This window comes from Chiroxiphia lanceolata, chromosome 1 (assembly GCF_009829145.1).
Source record: "Chiroxiphia lanceolata isolate bChiLan1 chromosome 1, bChiLan1.pri, whole genome shotgun sequence".
Taxonomy (NCBI): Eukaryota; Metazoa; Chordata; class Aves; order Passeriformes; family Pipridae; genus Chiroxiphia; species Chiroxiphia lanceolata.
Genome location: NC_045637.1, coordinates 140373310 through 140393035, shown reverse-complemented (window position 1 = coordinate 140393035; position 19726 = coordinate 140373310). Strand labels below are relative to the sequence as shown.

Genomic DNA, 19726 nt, shown 5'->3' with positions numbered 1-19726 from the left:
CTGAGTCACCCCCACCTTTTTCCCATGTAGGTAGTTACTGCTCATTCAGACATGAAAATGGCACAGAGCTGTACTTGGGAAAAAGGCTGAAATCAACTTCACAGAAGTTGATTCACAGACAAGCATGTTTTTCCAGGCCAAACACTATAAATGCATTGTTTAGGAAAGATTGAAGTGAAAAAGGGGCTTGAGCCAGGGCAGCAGTGAAGTGCAGCTTCCCCACAGCTCTGGTTGTGTTTGGCTGGTCTCTACCAAGGCAGGGCTCTATGTTGTGCCTCGTGCCACTGCCACATCACATTAGTTAAGCTCTTCTAAAGACATTCAGAGAAACAAACTACCGGCTCTAACATGAGCTGTCTTCATCTCACGGTTTACTTGCTTAAAAGCACAAAAAGAGAAGGGTTTGTGGCAGCAGGGGCATCCCTCTCTTTTAACTCTTATTTTCATCAGTTTGTGCATATTGTGATTTTCCCTTTCTTCTTCCACAGGGATGTTTCCACCTCTCCTGTGTGGAAAGAGAGCTGGGTTTATTCAGCCTAGAGAAGAGAAGGCTCCGAGGAGATCTTGTTGTAACCTTTCAGTACTTGAAGGGGGTCTACAAGAAAGATAGTGACAGACATTTTAGCAGGGCCTGTTGTGATAGGACAAGGGTCAGTGGTTTTAAACTAAATGAGGGTAGATTGAGACTAGATATAAGGAAGAAATTTTTTATGATGAGGGTGGTGAAACACTGGAACAGGTTGCCAGAGGGCTGGTAGATGCCCCTACCCTGGAAACATTCAAGACCAGGTTGGACAGGGCTCTGAGCAACCTGATCTAGTTGAGGTTGGCCCTGCTCACTGCAGGGAGGTTGCACTAGATGACTTTTAAAGGTCAACCAAACCATTCTATGATTCTGCCTTTTGAAATACTTTTTGTCTACTTTAGAAACACATTTCACTAATTCTCTTTTTTAATACGCGTGCAGGTGTATATATAAATATGTATACCTATGGCATTGTGCCTTCTGTTTGAATATACTATCTGGGGCAGAAGTGGTAGTTTCAATCCAGTGTCTAGCAGGAGGGATTCCTCAGTGTCCTTTGGGAAGACTCCTGAGCTTCATTGTATACAGAGACATCCCACAGTAGTGTAGTAGGATGGGTTGTTCGCTCAATGGCCAACTCGGAAACTATGAGGCCACCACACCTGAATGCTACACAACCCTTCCTCATGTATATGGTCACTTTTTTTCCTATTCCTCTCCTTTTGGCTGTCACTGTTTCTACTACCATGTATCTCTGTGTCTCCCCCAGTGACACCCTCAATATGGCACAGCTTCCCTAGACCTGTGCTCTGTCCCTAATGTCTAATCACTGTGCCTAATCCCTCACATGCAAATTCTTCAGTCACTGCAGCTTGCATTGTTATTTTGAGTCACTGAAGCTGGATATTAAAAAGATCTGTTTAATCTTTAAGTCTCATCCCTTTTTCATATGTAAAGATCAAATCCCTTTTGAGAGGACACACTAAATATTTAATGTTATATTATACTTGATCTTCACCAAAAGCCTCTGAGAAGGTATTTGTGAAATCCTAGGCTTAATTACTAGTCATCTCTATTTTTTAGTTTTCTTTTTTTTCCTCTTTTTCTTTTTCTTTTCCTTTTTTTTTCTCTTTCTCTTTATCTTTTCTTTCTCTTTTTTTTCTCTTTTTCTCTTTATTTTTTCTTTTTCTTCTTTTCTCTTTTTCTCTTTATTTTTTCTTTTTCTTCTTTTTCCTTTTCTTTCTCTTTTTCTTTTTCCTTTTTCTTTTTCTTTCCCTTTTTCTTCTTCCTTTTCTTTCCCTTTTTCTCCTTCTTTTCTTTTTCCTTTTCTTCCCCCTTAAGAGATAGTAAGAGGAAGCAAATAAAGGGAAGCACTGTGGTGTATGAAGAATGGAAATACCCCACAGGGCGTCTTGACCGTAGGTGAGATGTTGCTGTTCATCACCCCCTTGTGGGATCTGCGACATGGTGCCTGGAACCACACTGGCACCCGGTGACTGAGAGTCCCCAGCAGAGCCCCTGCCTGTGAGTAGCCATGGGACATCAGAAGGGGCAGCAAGGAAACTCGAAAATTGACTAACAAGAAGCAACAGGGTTCAGCACGAGGCTGGAAAGCAGAACGCAGATGTAGATGTGCTGGGAATAGCGCTGTCCCAGAGATGGGACGCTACCTTGCTGGCTGCTGGTTGCTTGGAGAGGGAGGTCTGTGGTAACCTCAGCCCCATTCCTTATCTCACTGCTGCCTGGGCGTTCACTCCCTTGCAGAGGTATAGCAGGATCCCCACGCTGCCCCAGTGTAAGCCTGGAAAGGCGGCAATGGCTTGGCTGGGGTGGCTGGGGAGAAGGACACGCTGCCTGCTTCCTCTGCAGTGCACAGCCTCACCTGTGCCGGTGCCAAGGAGCCTGGAAAGGATTACCACAATCGATAGTGAGGGTGGTGTGGTGGAAAAACACCCTGGAGCCCCTGTGCTATCACAAACGTCAGTAAGAGCTCCACTGCCAACCTGTGAGAGGCAGCTCCACCACCCAAAAATGCAACAAGAGATGAAATGTTCAGGGCTATGTGCTTAGAGAATCTGCCTGACTAAAGAAGTCCTAAGTTTGAGTAGCCTACATAAAAAATAAGATATCAACACGGGGAGAATTTTACATGTGAATACTGTGGTCTGGTTCAAGTTTTCTTTGTCGCATCTTTCTTAGGGAAAAGAAGTGATTTTGCAGCAGGATTCTGCTTATCCGTGGATTGCAGCCCTGACCAACGGAGAAAAATAACCTGGAAGATTTTGCTTTGTGTTCTGTGCTGAGTGAACAAGAGCATAAAAATACTTTCTAACTGCTAATGAGAAACCCAGCAATCCCGTAGCCAATGAACCGTGGAGGTTATAGATGAGAAAGATCAGTAAAATTAGGTCAGGTTGGGCATCCCTGTTCCAGTGCCAGAAAATCTTAAAGCTCAAAGGGTTGACTTTAAAGCAGAACAGGCTCACACATTTCAAAATGCACAGAAGTTGTAAGGGGTCCAAGTCACCCCTGAGCATCCTGGTCCTAGCAGGTACAGTGCTGCTGAGGTCTTGCAGTGTCTTTGGTGACAATGAGCTCAGGAGACACCAATTTGTTTCAAACATTTGTTTGAACTCATCAAGTCACTTACCTTTATGATTTTTTCACTCATGTCTGTAGAAGGGAACTTATGTGAGAACCACTTTCAGCATTGTGAGGTGATCTGGTCTTACAGTTAATGTGACCACACCTGAGCAGTTAAGACACCTGCTCTACTGACCTGGATAGTAGGTGCAGATCAGGCCAAAACTAGAGCTTTGTGTGAGGTAGGCCTGGGATATGACTTCTCAGATTCTTGGATATTCTGGTCTTGCGTGGTAACTCCACTCAGTGGGCTGCACTGGAGAAGCTTGTCTTGGGGGAAAAAAAAGACTTCCAGGGATCCTGTTCTCCATAACCCTGAGGAAGACAAGGATACGAGGCTGTGGGTATAGGGAATACAAAGGGAATGAATTCTTCACTGTCTCTCTCTGCTGTTTCAATAGTCAGAGGAAGCAGAACTGGGAGTAAAACAAACATTTTCCAGCTTGCCAACCCCTTCACCTCAAACCCCAGGGTTTCAGGGTTTCCAAGCCTATTAAATTCAGAAGGAAACAGACTCATTAATGCTCTTGCTCCTGTGACAGCCCAGTAGCCCTACTGAAAGAGAGCAGATAGAAGTTCAGCAGGAATCAGCTGGACCTGTGTGGCACCAAATTCAGGACAGTGGTGCTGGGGCCTCACAGGAGCCTATTTCAACAATGACCATCCCAACAGGCCTTAGAGAAACAAATGAAAAAGGGAGATAGCACACAGGTGTAGCAAAACATCTGTGAAGTGGCACTTTCAGCCATCCCAATCTCCTGATTTTGATGAGCTTTGGGTAATTTTCAGATTTTGTTTGTTTTTTTAGGAAATAAGATCCCAGATGCTTTGAGAAATGACAAAGGAAGGAAAGGTCTGGGTGTATTACCTCTTCGTTGCTGCACTGTTGCACCTGGCTCAGAGCCAACAGCTTCCTTGCAGCTGTCTGGTGGAGAGAGAATGAATAGAGTAATGTCTCCGGATATGAACAGAGTAATTTGGATGTGCCGCCTGCCTTTTCATATGTGCAGGGTAGCTCTGTGTTCCTTGCGGGGTAAGGACACAGTGTTTAGGAGAGGAAATCTGGCCCCTTGCACTTGCACTGAAAAGAACCCATGCACCTTTCCTCAGACTTAAACCAGTTGTTCTCCATGGCCCTGTTCTGTGAGTTGCTGAAGGATAGGCCAAGCCCAACCCATGGCTCATGGCATCCCTCCAGATGACACTGGCTTGGACCTTCCTCCTGCATCACTACTGGATCAGTGCATCTGGAGTGAAGCCATGAAGAGAAGTCACAAGATTTTGTTCATGGGCCATTTTTTCAGAGCTTTCCTTCTACAGTCCTTTCCTTTTCTTCCCACCTTCTGACAGGTCTCTGTGTGCTAGAAAAACCTCAGACTGAAAATGTCCAGGGCTATGCTGTCCAGACATAGAGCTGGCAGATGCTTCTGGTGGTGGCAGTCCAACCTTCTCCTCTCTCAGTGCTCTTGGGGGACTTTTTCACCATCTGCTCCCTCTGAAAGTTTGCACACATACCTCTGGTGCTAATAAGAAACATCAGAGTTGCTCCAGTAGAAATGGAGTTGGGTGATGATTCTGATATCTTCCCAGTGGGAAATGTGTCATTGGTTACTGAAGAGCAAACCTAACAAGCAGCAGAAATAACATCAGCTGAGCCAATGTCCTCAGCTACTAATGGGGGAGAAATGCCTGATTTCCTCCTATATAAAGGAGGAGCTGTATAAAGCCTAGACATGGTCTCTAATCCTTCAGGGACAGTTTCAGAAGAGCATTTGCCTGGGTAGCCGTTTGGCTGCTGTGAGGCTTGTCTGTTCAGCACCCACCCATGGGCACATACAGACTTACTCCAAAGGACTCCGTGTTGCTGCATCTCACCCACACACCCTGCAAGACAACGACACTGGGGTGAGTGTGTCCTTGGGCACCTCCACTGGGGACCGGTGGCCAAAGGTAACATTCCCACAAACATAATGCTAGACTTCTATGAATGTGGGCAAGTGGCATCCCTGATGATTAGTCTGTCCAGCATAGCACAAGGGTGAAAAACATTATGTCTCCATCAAATAAAAGGAAGGAATTGCTAGACTCAAACTAGCCAACATTTGCCAGTCTTATGGGAACAGAAATGTTAATCCCATACCAGTTTGGTGCTTAGCGGTGAAAAATGTGTTATTGTTTTGGATGGCAACATCAAAAAGCCCAAAGCAAAACAAACAGGCAAAACCAAACATGACACAATGTAAAGAAATGTGCTGGGGTGTTTCCTTCATGTATTTATATACCTGCCCTACATATATTTTGATACTTCCAGTGTGCACATGCTAGCAGCTCATTTGTGGGGAAGCCAAGTCACCATTCCTGGCCAGGTGTGAGCTGCAATTTCCCAGGGCCACGAGGTGCCCAGATGCACAGCACAGCCTTTTGCTGCCCTGTGCACACGCAGGGTGGGCTAGGATGTGATAGGATGCCTCCTGCCATCCCTGCTCTCCATCACAGAGTGGTGACAGTCAGCACTGAGCATCCCTGTCACCAAAAGGGCTCTGCTTACAGAGACTTGTGGCTTTGAGCCACATAGTTGTGACTCTTGTTTACTAAAACAAACAGTCTTGCCCGGGTTTTTTTTGCTGGTGCTGGGGCTAGCAGACTCTGGGTGCAATGTGCAAGTGTCCTCCATGCAGGAAAGGCCACAAGGAAGGTCACTCCAGTCCTGGGCACTCATTCTCAGGCAGGCTTAGGGCTGCACTCAAAGAGCAGGAGTAAAACCACAGGTCCGAGTCCCTCTCTGGTTGAAATATGGCTTCATTCCCAGTCAATAGCCCCAGGGACCAAGTGACCACATGGACCTGCAGGAATAAAAGGAAGGGGCACGTCAGCCCAGCTGGGTTCCCCTCCCTGCACCACTCAACAGGCAGGTGGTGTCCTTTGCTCTGATGGTGTCCTCTGCTCTGGTCGACAATGCAGGCACCTGCAAAACATCAGGTTGCCATAGCCAAGCATGGTCTTCATGCTGTTAAAGATGAATTTGCTTCAGGATGCTTTGGTTAACAAAGGAAAACTAACAGGAGGAGGCTTTTCCCATCAGGGAGGGAGCGTGGGAGGAAGCCTGGTGGGTGACTCACACAATGCCAGCCCAACAATTGCAGGAACTTGCTGGAGGAAATGACTAAAATAGCCACGTGGGGCAGCCCTGGAGAGCAGGCTTCGGATAAATAACCAGAACATGAAAGCTGAACTGCACAAGGTGAGGAAGAGCAAGCAGGGAGGGGGAGAGAGGAGGTCTCAGAAGAGGATGATGGAGGGAATTGCTGCCATCCTCAGTGGTGAAGGACTCTTCATGGCAATGGCTAGAAGGTCAGCAGCAGTGCCGAGAGGTACAGAAGGACCTAGACCTTTCTCAGGCTCTCCAGTATAGACACTGCAGTTCATCTTTGGTTCCTCTTGGTCTGGGACTAGGCAACTGGTCATTAGACATGCCGAAAAAAAAAGCCAAGCAAAGGTTTTTTTCTCCCTCTTCGCCTTTTGGAAGAACATGGCCAGAGGCAGTTATATCAGCATGAGTACACCAGGAGGAAAGTATTTTCAATGTAACTGTGTGAGAAGAAGGTGCAGCCCCCATTCTTTCCCCAGCCAGGGAGGCAGAGCTGCTGCCCAGAAGCCGTGTGTCTGGAGAGCCCAGCTCCATCATCTGCTGCATGCCTTGGCCTTGGCCTCAGGAGCACGAGTGCCTTCATACAAAGTGCATAAGTCTTTGCAGGGTTTATGTTAAAATGGGAGCTCTAATAATCAATCTTCCTGCAAAACAAGTAAACAGAGGGATGTCACCGTGCCAGCCTTTGTTTTCAAAGAGAGTTCTCTATGTTGGTTATTGCTGAGATGAATTTATTTCTTCATATAGATATTCCCTATGCAAAATATATAGTTTAATAGCTTTGATCTCCCCACATGCAGTACTTGAAGCTGATTCCAAGTTTTATACAGTTAAACACTACCACATGCTTGAAGAACTTAGTACAGCCTTTTCTATAAACTAGCGTAAATCAGAGTAGGAATTTGACCTGCTTCTTGCCAAAATAGAGGGTGTGCCTCTTGCCCACGCTAAATTCCTTTCTTCTTCTCTGCTCTGCTAACAGTTAACCTGCAGTGTAGCAGCCTGGGTTTATATGATGCCCATTGCATCCCACACAGGAACACTGCAGCCTTCAGTGACTCAGAGAAATGCAGACCAAAAATTAACAGTCCAAATCACCACGACAAGAAAGTCTTTCCAATCCTGGTTAATCATTCAGCATCCTGGTTACATTTGTTTGTCAAAACACATGAAACATTGGGGGAAAAGTACAAAAGGGAGAAAAAATCATCTGTAGGACACACACGATAGCCAGTCTCTGGAAACGCATCCAGTCCTTCTCCATTTCACCATCCACAAAGCCATTTCAAGTAGAGGAATATAATTCATTAACAGGACAGCCCATTTCAGTCCCAGAGCATCAAATATCTCTGTGTGGAACTGCACCCTTCAGCATCTTCAGGAGGGGGTGAAACAAGGGCAGGTGTGGGCAACCCATTCCTGCTGAAGGCAGCCATTCTTCTAAAAATCAGATTGAAGCAAAGCCCAGTTTGGCCTTTGGTTACTTGAAGATTTTTTCCTGAAGGACACATGCTGTGGCTAAATAGCACATTTCCAGGAGGGCAAGGAGGGAACAGTTAAAAGTCCCACTGGAGGGGAAACTCCTGGGCAGCCTGAGGGTGACAGAAAGACAAGTAAATGTGTGGGCAGCCAGGAGCCTAGCCTGTGGCTTTATTTAGGATGAGAACTTGTTCCAAAATGGGTGATGGCACACTATGATGCACAGCTGCCATAGACAGTGTGCACTCTGCTGTGTAGTGCAAAGCTGTAGGTTTTACCTCCATCCAGACATCCCCATGGCTAGCACCAGGACCAGGGCATTTCTCCAGACTTGTCCCAGTTTGGGGCTGGATATCACCACTTTGATCCACTGAGAAGTGTGATCCTGGCTGTCCTTTCCTGTGCAGAGGCCTGGAGAACTGGAGGAGCTTATCATTATCCTGGACTGATGACAAGGAAAACAAGCGCCTGAAGGGGGGAGGAGGATGTGGATTGATTTGGTTTCAGTCAGTGCTCCTTGCACACACTGAGGGTTCTTAGGAGCAGTCTGAAAAATCCACTTGATTAGAAAATACAGAAACAATTAAGCACTTACTGCTGTTTACTTTTGCAATAGGAACAATTGATCCTTCTTCCTTCTGACTTCCACCTCTAACCCTAATTCCTCGCTTTGCACAGAGCCAAGCACAGTTCAGACAGGGAAAACAGTAAGAGAGATTAAGATTCTGGACTTCAGTTAGAAACAGAAATCAGCTTTGAAATAGTCACATTTTTTGGACTAACTAAAGGAAGTCATCTGTACAAAACAGGCTATGGCCACTTTTTTTTTGTAACAAGAAATATGCCAGCTTCCTGGCTGCTAGAAAATACATTTTTTGTTGGTTTTGTCGTTGACAGTGGGATCATGTAGCTGGCAACATTTGAAGAGAAGCTTAGATGAGGGGAAAGAAAGAGGCAATATAAAGGCACTGCTGTGGCACTGGCTGATGGCATGGCCAGACACAAAACCCCTTGGTGATACCCAAGAAAGGAGCTGAGGGCAGGATATAGCCCAGGGTCCCAGGCTGTGAATGGAGCACATTGGAAGAAGCAAAAAGTAACCATGACACTCCATAATGATCCTATTCCTTAGAGGCATTTATTTTCATGTCTTTACTCTGTATTTTGCCACTCTGGGGGTGACACATTTCCCAAGATTGTGTTACTGGAGGGTTTCCTGGAGCTGGTGATGTCCAACCCATTCCTTGTTAGCTGTAGGTGCCAGCATGTACTGGGACACCAGTTCATTACCACGTCAGCAGAACCTGTCCCTGTCCCGAGGTGTGCCTGGGGGTCCCAGTGGCCTCCAGAACGGAACATCTGTGCTCAGGGGCTGCACAACTGCTGGCCACAGCTAGTCCAGTGTCTCGCCTCACTTACCAGCAGTTACTTCACTTCTTAAAATGGGTAAGAAAAGTAAACTATTTGCTCTGCTTGAACACATATTAAACAGATGCAGCTTTCCCCCTTTAGTTTGCTGCTTCTTAACCCAAATCATACCATTGCTATAGTTTATGCTACAGCCCTCAAAAATTGTTGCATTGGCACAACTGAAGTGGACAGTGGGAATGACCACAATCTCTGCTGGAACAAAAAAGTTCAGCACCAAGCTTCCACCTCGTGCATGACAAAGACCAAGAGAGAGCCCAGAAAAGCCTTTGGGATAATAACTTTGTGTGTAAGAGGCAATAATGTATTTTCTTTTTCCACTTCTGCAAAATGAAGTTATAATGTAAATGCTTCAGGACTATAGCAGTGGGAGGGGAAGTGCATTGGGGTATAAAACATATGGCAAAGAATTGCTGAGAAATACCCAGGAATAACAGAACCTCGGCTTCACATCTGTTCTTAAATATGTAAAACAGCTAAAACTCCACTGGACAGTTTCCACTGTCCACAGTTTCCAATCTGGACATGCTGGACTTTACATTAAAGCTATTTTTTCTCTGCAACCAGTTACTGAAACTTCAAAGTAAAATGTCATGTCCTTCACTTTGGTGTCCCACCTTTTGCTGCTTAGTGTTCCATATGACACCGATCTATTGCGCTAATAGCTCTCTCCTCTAAAGAGGGGAGTGTCCTGAAAACACAGTGGCTATACAGCTCAGTGGCTTTGAAGACAGGAAAATGGCATCTTTTTTTATTTGAAGCCTGCAACAGAGCCACCTTCCAACTGGCCATGTCAACATGGTTGTCCCCTGACTGAGACTAAAGCTCTGTAAACAAAACCCAAGGAGGTGGGGAACTGCCTTTCTGCTGCCAGCATTGACATCACCTGTGATGTGTTACCTCAGCCCAAACACCACCACGCTGACAGCACTGCTGGGTGCCTCTGTTCACCTTGCAGCAGCATGTGCTGGTCTCCAGGCAGCTCTCCGGTAGCAGGAACCACACAGGCACACCAACGGCCCACAGCATCTTTCACAAACTGTTCTAACACATGCAGACTCTTCAATTTCACAAATGCTACAGCAGGCTGCTATAATTTTTTTGCGTTGCTGAGGGGTGATTATTTCTCACTGGTCTCCAGAAGAATGATGCATGGTTATGAGTGTACGGATCATGGTTTGTGCTGTATCATTAGATAAGTGAAGGGGTTGCATAGATAGAAGATCTGGCAGGGCAGAACTGGGAAAATGCAAGTTACCAGGGGGCAGTTTGGCTTTGGTGGCATTTGGAGGGTGACATAGTTCTGAACAGAGAGTGCATCACAGAGAAAACACAGTATTGCCTGGTTCCTGGTGCAGCCACATAAGGTGTCCACTCTGACCTTCCCTACCCTCCCAAAGCAAATGACGAATCTGTCGCATCTCCTTGGAGAAATACAGATAAATATACTGATATATGGGTCTGTGAATCCACACAAAGATTCTGCATGTTCAGGCATCTTCCACTGTAATTCTTATTTGTCCTATATGACAGTCAGAATGATCAGGGGCAAAAGCCTCCCAGAGCAGGACTGCAAGAACCGGCGCATACCACCATGTCTCTACCCTTCCATCTCCAGCATCCACCATGGAAAAGGACAGCAGTCATGCAACTGTCACTGCTTATCAGCATCCCGGCACTGCAGAGAGCCAAAGAGCACCAGAATTTAGACTAATCATCTCTATCCAATGAGTGTGGTTGCAGAAAGTCAGATGTGATCAGCCTCAGAGCACAAGCGATTGCTGCAGTGCTTCTCCTTTGTCATGTCAGGGGCAAAACAGAGGCTGTGTGTGGATCCAGTCTGTTCCTCTGGAAGCAGTGCCACAGAGCAGCCTGGCTCATCATGGTTGGGCTTCAGTAGCAGGCCCTTGCATAGTTAGTTTGGTTTCTGCCCCATCAGTGACCTACACAACAGTTTCTCATGCCCCATTGGACACGTGTATAGCAGGGTGGGCCTTGGCAGTGGGATTAACTCACTGGGTTCTGTAAAAGTCACTCACTGGTCATAGGCAGATTAATAGAGAATGACACTGGGTAATTAATTTTCTGTTACAAACAAAAAAAGAAAGCACTTTATGGGATGCATCTCATTTTCTAACCAAGACTATAAGTAGGACTTTCCCTCTCTCCAAGTTAAAACTATATGATCCAGAACATGGAATTTAATTGAAATCTTTTCAGAAGAACCCCAAACTGGCAGGGACATGGGCTTAGAATCAGAGAACCTCACTTATGTCTGTTTAGGGGTTTAGTGCACCCATCGTGTTGACTGTGTACTTGGCTTTAGACATCTGGTTTATGCCAAATGCAACCTGCTCTGGGTTTGCAAACACGATCTGGGTGTGCAGAAACAGGCTAGAGATGAAGCCTGGTTCTCCACACTCACTGTCAACAGGTCTCTCAAGGTGGGAGTGTAAGTTGCTAAATTTTTTCTCCTTTTTTTTTGTCCTGCAGCATGGGTAATGTTTTCTTGGATAGAAGATTTTTTCAGCTAGCAGTGTCCAAAATCCAACTGTCACACCATGTCTGAAGCTACAGAAGGATCCAGTCTGACTGAAAGAGCTGAGAAGGAAAAAAGTGCCAGCGTGGGGCAAAGAAGCGGGTTTTGGCATCCAGACCAGACAGGAAGATGGGGAGAAGGCTCGGACCGAGGCAGGTTGCTGGGGTGATGTGGGCACATATAGAAAGAAATGGAGAGGGCGGCTCATCCTTTCCACTATCCAGCTGAGGGGCTCTGCAGAGGGACAAGGAAAGGCCAGGCCAATATTTCTGAAAAGGCTGCAGTGGTGTATTAATGCACAGAGTGTTCTTCTGCTTGAGGGGAATATAAAAGACAGACGAGTACTTTGGAAAAAAACCTGTCATTTCAGGGTACGCCTGCTCTGTGGAAGTGTGAGGACCGGCATGCTTGACAGCAACCACCGGGAACACTTCTCTGAGCCTGTCCAAGGCTTGTCACGAGCACAACCAGCTCATGCTGGGCTCACACGGGTGGGGCAGCTGGGCTCCTATGCCATGTCGTGCTATCCCAAGCATGGGACAGCCAAGATGAGGGTCTCCAGCGCCAGTGGGGAGCAGCACAGGGAGCAATTCCGCAGCCCATGCCACCTCTGACAGACGTACAGCTAAAAGCTGCTCTTGCCTGCCATTAGCACATTTTAACATCATGAATCTTTCAGGAAAATTCTGCAGTATTCTAAAGCACACCCTGGGTAGCAAGTTAAATTTGTACGTTTAAACAGAGCCTGTTCACCTTTTCGCTGAGAAGATGCAGCAACGATACCCTTTGCTGGGGATTTGATGATGTCAGTGCTGGGGATGGGATGAGGTTAATGGAAAACCTTCACCAGAGCTCACTTCCTCTGCAAAATGAAGCTGAAATTTTCAAGCATGCGCCTCAAGAGCTTAAGCATGCAACTCTTGTGCTCCTCATAGCAGGAAATGTGAGCCCACAGACATCCTGCACTGCCTATGTACCTCCGTAGGCACTGAGGGAGGAGGATGATTTAGAAATAAGGTGCTGGAGGTGAGTGGGAGGAAAAGGGAGGGAAGGAAGGTAGATATAGAGGTTATAATTACATGAAAACATGCTGTTGAGGTAATTTTTTCCTGGAGAATGCTGTAGAACTGAATAGGGAAAAAAACCCCAACATGCTGTGAGCACTGCAGAGAATTAACAGAAAATTGTATCCTTGCTCTAGGATGCTATGGACTACCCTGAGACTGGGGGGAGATCTGGAGTAAAAGAGAATTACCTTCAGTGGAAGTGGTCATGTTAGGGAACATTTAAACAAATTGGATATATGCAGGCCCATGGGACCTCTCATAGAATGCACCCAGGAGTGCTGAGGGGCTGGCCAATGTCATTGTGAGGCCACTCTGCAATCTTGGCAATCAAAAGAGATTTCTGAAGACTGGAAGAAAGAAAATATTTCTCCTCCTTCAGGAAATAATAAGATCTGTGTAACTTTGGCAAAGAAGACCACTGGTGTCATGAGCTGCACGATTCAAAGTTTGCCAGCAGGTCAGAGGAGGTGGTCTTTCCCCTCTCCTTAGCACTGGTGAGGCCACACCTGGAGCGCTGTATCCAGTTCTGAGTTCCTGGGCAACCTGCTCCAGCTGACCTGCTTTGAGCAGGAGGTTTGACCAGATGATCTTCAGAGGCCCCCACTAGTCATACCCAGCCTTATCAGTCTGTGATTCCGATGTTACCATCTTCAATTTGTTACGATTTTATCTTTTCATTCAATGATTGATAGACTTTTTTAATGAATGACAGTTTTTAGTTGGTAAGAAGCATCTGATCAGACTTTATCAGCTCTCAGCCCAAACAGAAAAGTGCATAGGGATTTTCAGTGGGATTAAACAATGCAGATATTAAATGTACGCAATAGGTCTTGAAAGAATAATCCTGGACTAATGAGAAATTTTAGGAAAATGTCACAGAACAAATGGTATCATTACTCTGGCTAATGCTTACAAGAGTGTGAACAAACCTTCTGGGAAGACTCTTTTTCAAATTCAGTTCTAGAGAAATCTGAAGAGGTTGGGAAAGGTTTCCTAGCTCGCCTGGGACGTCAGCAAAGCCCTTTCTAATCAATAGCCTCACAATCCAGCCTCAGGAGAGAAGGCCATTCAGTTTGGTTCGGAGCTTGCAAGGAGTGCTGTGGGGTCTTTGATGTGTGCTCCTGCAGAAGCAGCTATTCCATGTTAAAAATATGTATTTTTAGCACAGCAGCTTGCAGCCTCATGGTGAGAGAAAGAAGCTGAGCCAAGGGAGGGAGGGCTGATGCCGCAAGGTCTGTGGCAGACGGAACAGATGCATAATTTCATGCTGAAAGAAATCACCTCCTTATACAAGCTGCCTCCATTATCCCTCCCACCACCATTGGTGGCATTTGTCTTTCTGGAAAGTGAGGCCTACCACATAGAAAAAGTAATTTATCTTCTCCTTTTAGGAGATGTTTTTGCTGGCAGAGTCACACACCTTTTTTGCTTTTCAAACTTTTCCAAGCACTTGTGGTGAAACGTTTCTAAACACCCTCCAGTAGAGCCCATCAGCACAGCCCTTGCTTGGCTGGAGTGCATGCCCGGCGGGGAGATGAGCTCAGCTTCCTCAGCCGCTTGCACCTCCGCTGGTGGACTGCCTGTGCCCTGCCAGCAGGACACCCTGCACGCTGTGGTGCCACGTGTAACTCCACGGAGAAGTGATGAGGAGGCTCGGCTGTGGTTCAGCTAAGCAGTAAATGTTTTTTGACAAGGAACAGCAGTGTGAAGTTTAGTCTTCTGTGCTGCGCTGAAGTCGTTCCAAAATTATGATCTGCAGCACCTCCCCACCCACTGAGTTGCTACTCCTGGGACCAGACCACCCAAACTCTCTCTCAGCGCATTGCAGGCTACTGCAAGGCCAAGTCCAAGTTGTCCCTACACACTATGAGATGGAGAGCTTTCCAACACGCTATTTGCCATCATCAAGGACTGGTTATGTTTAAAAACTCCATGCAGATAAAAGATTTTTTCTATTAATGTTAGGGATAAACTCAAAATCAAGACAGGAGAGAGTGTTTTGCTGCCTTCTGACTGTCAGGATCTGCCCTTCTCCCAGTTGCTGAATGTGCAGAAGAGTGGCAACATTTGTCCAGGATGTGAACTCAACACCAGAAAGGTGGAAGTGGTGCAGCCATCCAGCGCTGAATAAACTGGTGGGTAAGGGAGAAGTAGACAGAGAGCAGGAATTATTTTTCTCAATAAAGAGCCTACACAGGGCTTTTCCCAGCACAAGGAAGAGAGGAGAGTAAGGTTCAGAGGTAGGTGTGAGCAGGACAGAAGAAGGGGGGATGGCACACAGCCCAGACTCTGACTTGTGCAATTTTATCATGATGAAAAGACGTGAAGAAAAAGACAGAGAAGCACAAGAGGTCACAGGGCAGTGTCTGCCCTGAGCTACTGCTGGCACTGGAGTTCCAGGGGGGCACATTCTGCAGAGTGCTCAGAGCAGGATGCTCTGTGCCTGACTGCAGAGGAAGCTATGGCTGGACCCAGTTGTTTGGTGTATCCTTACCTCCCTGCTGGGCTCACAGAAAACTAGTGACAGGTATGCAGGGGTGGTGGGGGCTTGCAGTGGCACTGCCAGCAGAGGCTGGGTGACCAGGGGAGGTGGCCGCAGCCAACTCACTAGCCTGGGCACTCACACAGGCACACACCACCGATACAGATGGGTACAGATGCAGTAATACTTGCAAGGACATGACACCTGTACATGCACATGGGGCAGAGCAGCCATGGCACAGAGAAAGATTGTTGTAGGGACAACCCCTGAGGATGCCAAGGATCTCCACCCAGGGGGGAGTGGGGCTCCAGCTTGTAACATACTGGTATTTCAGATGGTGATGGATAAAAGGCCTGTGTTTATCCAGTGTAAGGGTAATTACTTACAAAGTTTAAGCTTCACATTTACACACCACAGTCTCACAAACTGCCCCAAATCTCACACATCAAAAAAGCACTTCTCTGAAAGGCAGAGGGGGCTTCTCTTGTGGGCTCTCCCATGGTGCATTCAAGAAGCAATCACTTTCCAGGATGAAAAGTTTTCCTATTTTGAACTGAAGTAGATGATGAGAAAGTTAACTCACTGCAACCTGTTTTGGAAACCAGGTGCTTGTAGCAAGCTGTTTTGCAACCCAAGTCCATCAACCATGCCTGCTCTCAGGCATAGAGTTCTCAGGCATACAGTTCTCAGGCTTGGAGCAGTATGGAGCCACTCATGTGCTGACAGCGACCATCGCTCTGCCTTTGCTCACGCGTTGTGAAATACAAGTGAATTTCTTCAAGCTGTGTAAATGCCTTAAAAGGGAGAAAACAGAATGAGCACACTTTTTACACAGTCCATGTAGGAAGGGACTACTTCTCCTTCCAGTGTTATACACAGGGAAAACATGCTGTGTATTATATCCCTGATAGAGTTGAGCATTACAGAAACACTCATGGCCTTTTCAGAGGAGATAGGCAAAGGAAAGCATTGGGCCCTTTCCATGTTAATAGATTTATTAACTACTCTAGGCTGGAATTTCCAATTCCAGGGAGAAATGGAGCACTTTGCCCAGGGTTTCAGAATTGGAGCAAAACCCAGGAGTATCACAGCAATCAGGATTTCCTCTCTCCCTTTTTGGAAAACTGGGGTGATTTACCCTGCCAACACAAAGCAGAGCAACCAGCTCTCCCATCCCCAGGGACTTCAGATGATCTGGGGAATGCAGCTTCCCAGAGGATGCCCCGGGGAGGAGCAGTGGGGGAGATGCTGAGAAGGTCACTGTAAGACACAGCACGTACCCTAAAAGTTCCCGATAGAGCACAAGTAGTTTTAAAATCCCCCAGTCAGAGCTGCAGCTTGTTCAAGCATTGAAGCAGAATTATTACCAGCTCCACAGACATGCTGGATGAGGACAGAGCTTTCTCTTCTACAGCCAGAAAAGCAAAAGCTGCAAGGTCGGTGCTATTGCAGAAGAAGGACCGGCTTATGCAGGGGGATTTCCCTTGGAGGAGTGCAGCTTGCCGAGCCCAACCTGCAAGAAGTTCTCTGCGTCACGGGATGCTGTGTAGGCAAGAGGCATGGTACAGCCACGGTGGGGGCGGTTGCCTTAGGAATAAAGCCCACGTCAGTCTTTTGCTGATTAAAACATAAAGAGAGCAGAAGTTACTAGCAACTGGTCTAAAATTTACTGCTGACGGGCTTCAAGAACTCAAAAAAGCAGAAGAAAACCAAGTTTGTAGTTTCCTGTGTTCATTAAGCAGACAGAGGAGCAGGGTAACGTGGGTTGTGTGCGGGACACTTTTATGGCCCTTCTTGCAGGGGTGATCACCGCAGGGCTGTGCTGTGCAGGCGCGTCTGCCCGCACCAGAGGGCAATGCGGGAGCAGGGACACGGGGAGGGCAGCTCCCTCGGCGGCAGCCGCAGCTGAAAGGGTACCAAACTCAGCTAAAGGGTGTGTAAAAACTCAGCTAAAGAGTGTGTAAACCTCAGCTAAAAGAGTGTGCAAAGCCAGAAGTCGCTCATGAAGGTGCAGCACAAGTTTCTCCCCAGAGGTACGGGGAAATCTAATGTCTCCAATGTTCTCTTGTCTTAGCCTGTGCTGTTGACAGTTTTCACTCGAGGATAAAATGGTATAGCCATAGGCATTCTCTGGTAGCACTAGAATTGCATGGAATTAGACTACAGCAGAATTGAATCCAAATATTTTTACTTTTACTGATTATGGGAAAATTCCCCTACTCTACCTCCACTGATTAGCTATGGCAAAAAAATCTTTCCTGTAGATGTGCATAAAATGCCTTAGAACTCTGAAAGAGGAACAAGAAAACTTTCAAGAGCAACAGAGAAATCCAGCTTTCAATGTTATGGGGATTTTGAGCATCTTCTCAGCTGCACCGTTACTGCCAATGGAGCAACTCAAGAGGGATCCCATTTCCCTTAATTTTTATAGGAATCAGACCAAGTCTAACTTTTAAAAAGTAGCTTTATTTAAATTACTGCATTAAATAGATGCATATAAAAATAGCCCAATATAACAGCAATTATTACACCACGCAAATCTAAATACAATCTTTAAGCTTGACAGTCTGTGGTAAAGGCTTAACAAAAGATGATTTTTCATCCTATCATGCTGCTTCTTATTCTAGTGTTAGAGATATTTAAATGGGAAGATTAGAATGTAGCCCATGCTTTACACTCCTTTTTTTCCATTTATTTCAGCAACAAACAGTAATGGCAGTGTTAAACAAGGGTATAATAATTTGTTTAATTAAAAACATCACCATTATTTTAGCATTTGAAATAGTCATCTATGCTTTTATCACAGCAACAACTGAGCTATTTGTTGGATCAGTTGGATCAAGTTTCCAGACGACTTCCCATTCTTTCAGATATACACTGGCTCATTTACAGGCACAAAGACAGGACTGGAATGGACAACTGGCTCACCAGACCTACTGGCCATTCATCACAGCATGATGCTTCAGCAGAAGACATGCTCCGTTTCCTCCTCCCAGCATAAGCTGCTCTGTAATGGATTTTTTCAGTGACTTTTCCAAGATGCCGAAAAGATTTGAGATTCAACACTGGAGCCCTTTGAAAGTTCAAGTTTGTTTCCATACAGATGCTCCTCTGTGTCAGAACATGGTGCTCTGCTCTGTGTTGGCATGCATTTCACATAAGAGTGTAGTAGCAGAAATCAAAATGCCCTCCCATAATTATTCAAGAACAATCAAGATCCTCAGCTAGGGACTACTGTTGAAAGCTATTAAGCTATAGATACTTAAACAAACACTATTTAGGGCTTTAGCCCTACTAGAAGAGAAATCTCACCTTTGGGTAGGTAGACAAAATTTCCCTGTTTTTTTTGTTTGTTTGTTTGTTTTGTTTGTTTGGGTTTTTTTGTTTGTTTTGTTTGGGTTTTTTGTTGGTTTTTTGGTTTTTTGTTTTGGTTTTTGTTTGGTTTTGTTTGTTTGTTTGTTTTGTGGTTTTGTTTTTGTTTGTTTGCTTGTTTGTTTTGTTTGTTTCGTTTGTTTGTTTAATTAAGCCTCACCAGCAATAAAAAATATATTCAATAAGATTCTCATGATGAGACCGAAATAAAAGTATCAGTTACCACCCACTTCCCTTCTGAATTGTGTTGCAATTTAAAATCTTTGCACATACAGTTATTTCAAACTTATTATCACCTGACTCGGTATCTTTTCTGTGTGAGAGAGATTTTCATAAGATAATCTACAGAATTCCAGAGAAAGTAATTGCTATAAATGGTTAGGGCTGATAGAGGGAGGAGAACAGACTCATAAAAGGCCACACTGTGCTGATAAACACGCCACGAAAAATGTATGGTCATTAGACAACATCATGTCCAGCCTTCAGGATTTATTTCCTTCTTTCCAGAAGAAGAAAGTAGGTACATGATCTGATCTTAGAACACTGCTTCCAGCTTCTTCAAAAATCTATTCAGCTCTCAAGATATGTGACAGAGAGAATACATTTCCTTGAATTTGCGTGGTGTAGAACCTAAAAAAGTATGGGTTTGGCTGTGATGTTTGTCATAACATATATTTGAGCAATGCTGTAAGGTATTGCACATTTCTCCCACTGGTATGAGAAGAAGCTGGCAGTCACTTTAAAGGAGATTCATCATTTAGAAAAGAGTTATTCTCCCCAAAATAGGAAGGTGCTTCAGCTTCTCCTAGCCACAGAGCAGTATTAGCAGTAATGCTGCTGTTTATGTAGATGATGGCAACAGAGAATCAGAGGGACAAACCTTGAAGCAAGAACCTGAGGTGTTGGCACCTGCAGGAGGACACATCTGGTCCAAAGAGTGAATGATACCATCCAAATGTACCATGCAAAAGCAGTTCCAGGGCCCTCCCCCTTGGAGCGCTCATATAGGGAAAGAGGTAAAAGTTTGGTTCTTCATCTTCAA

At 45.6% G+C, this 19726-nt stretch overlaps 1 long non-coding RNA gene across 1 annotated transcript; it reads right to left on the bottom strand.

The window, feature by feature from the left end:
• Positions 1–1325: 1325 nt before the first annotated feature.
• Positions 1326–18698, bottom strand: LOC116793036. The gene is made up of 3 exons (XR_004359347.1): positions 18126–18698; positions 10002–10008; positions 1326–1335 (listed from the first exon to the last, which is right to left on the bottom strand). It is a non-coding gene; the product is annotated as an uncharacterized LOC116793036 (long non-coding RNA).
• Between the last annotated feature and the right edge of the window lie 1028 nt (positions 18699–19726).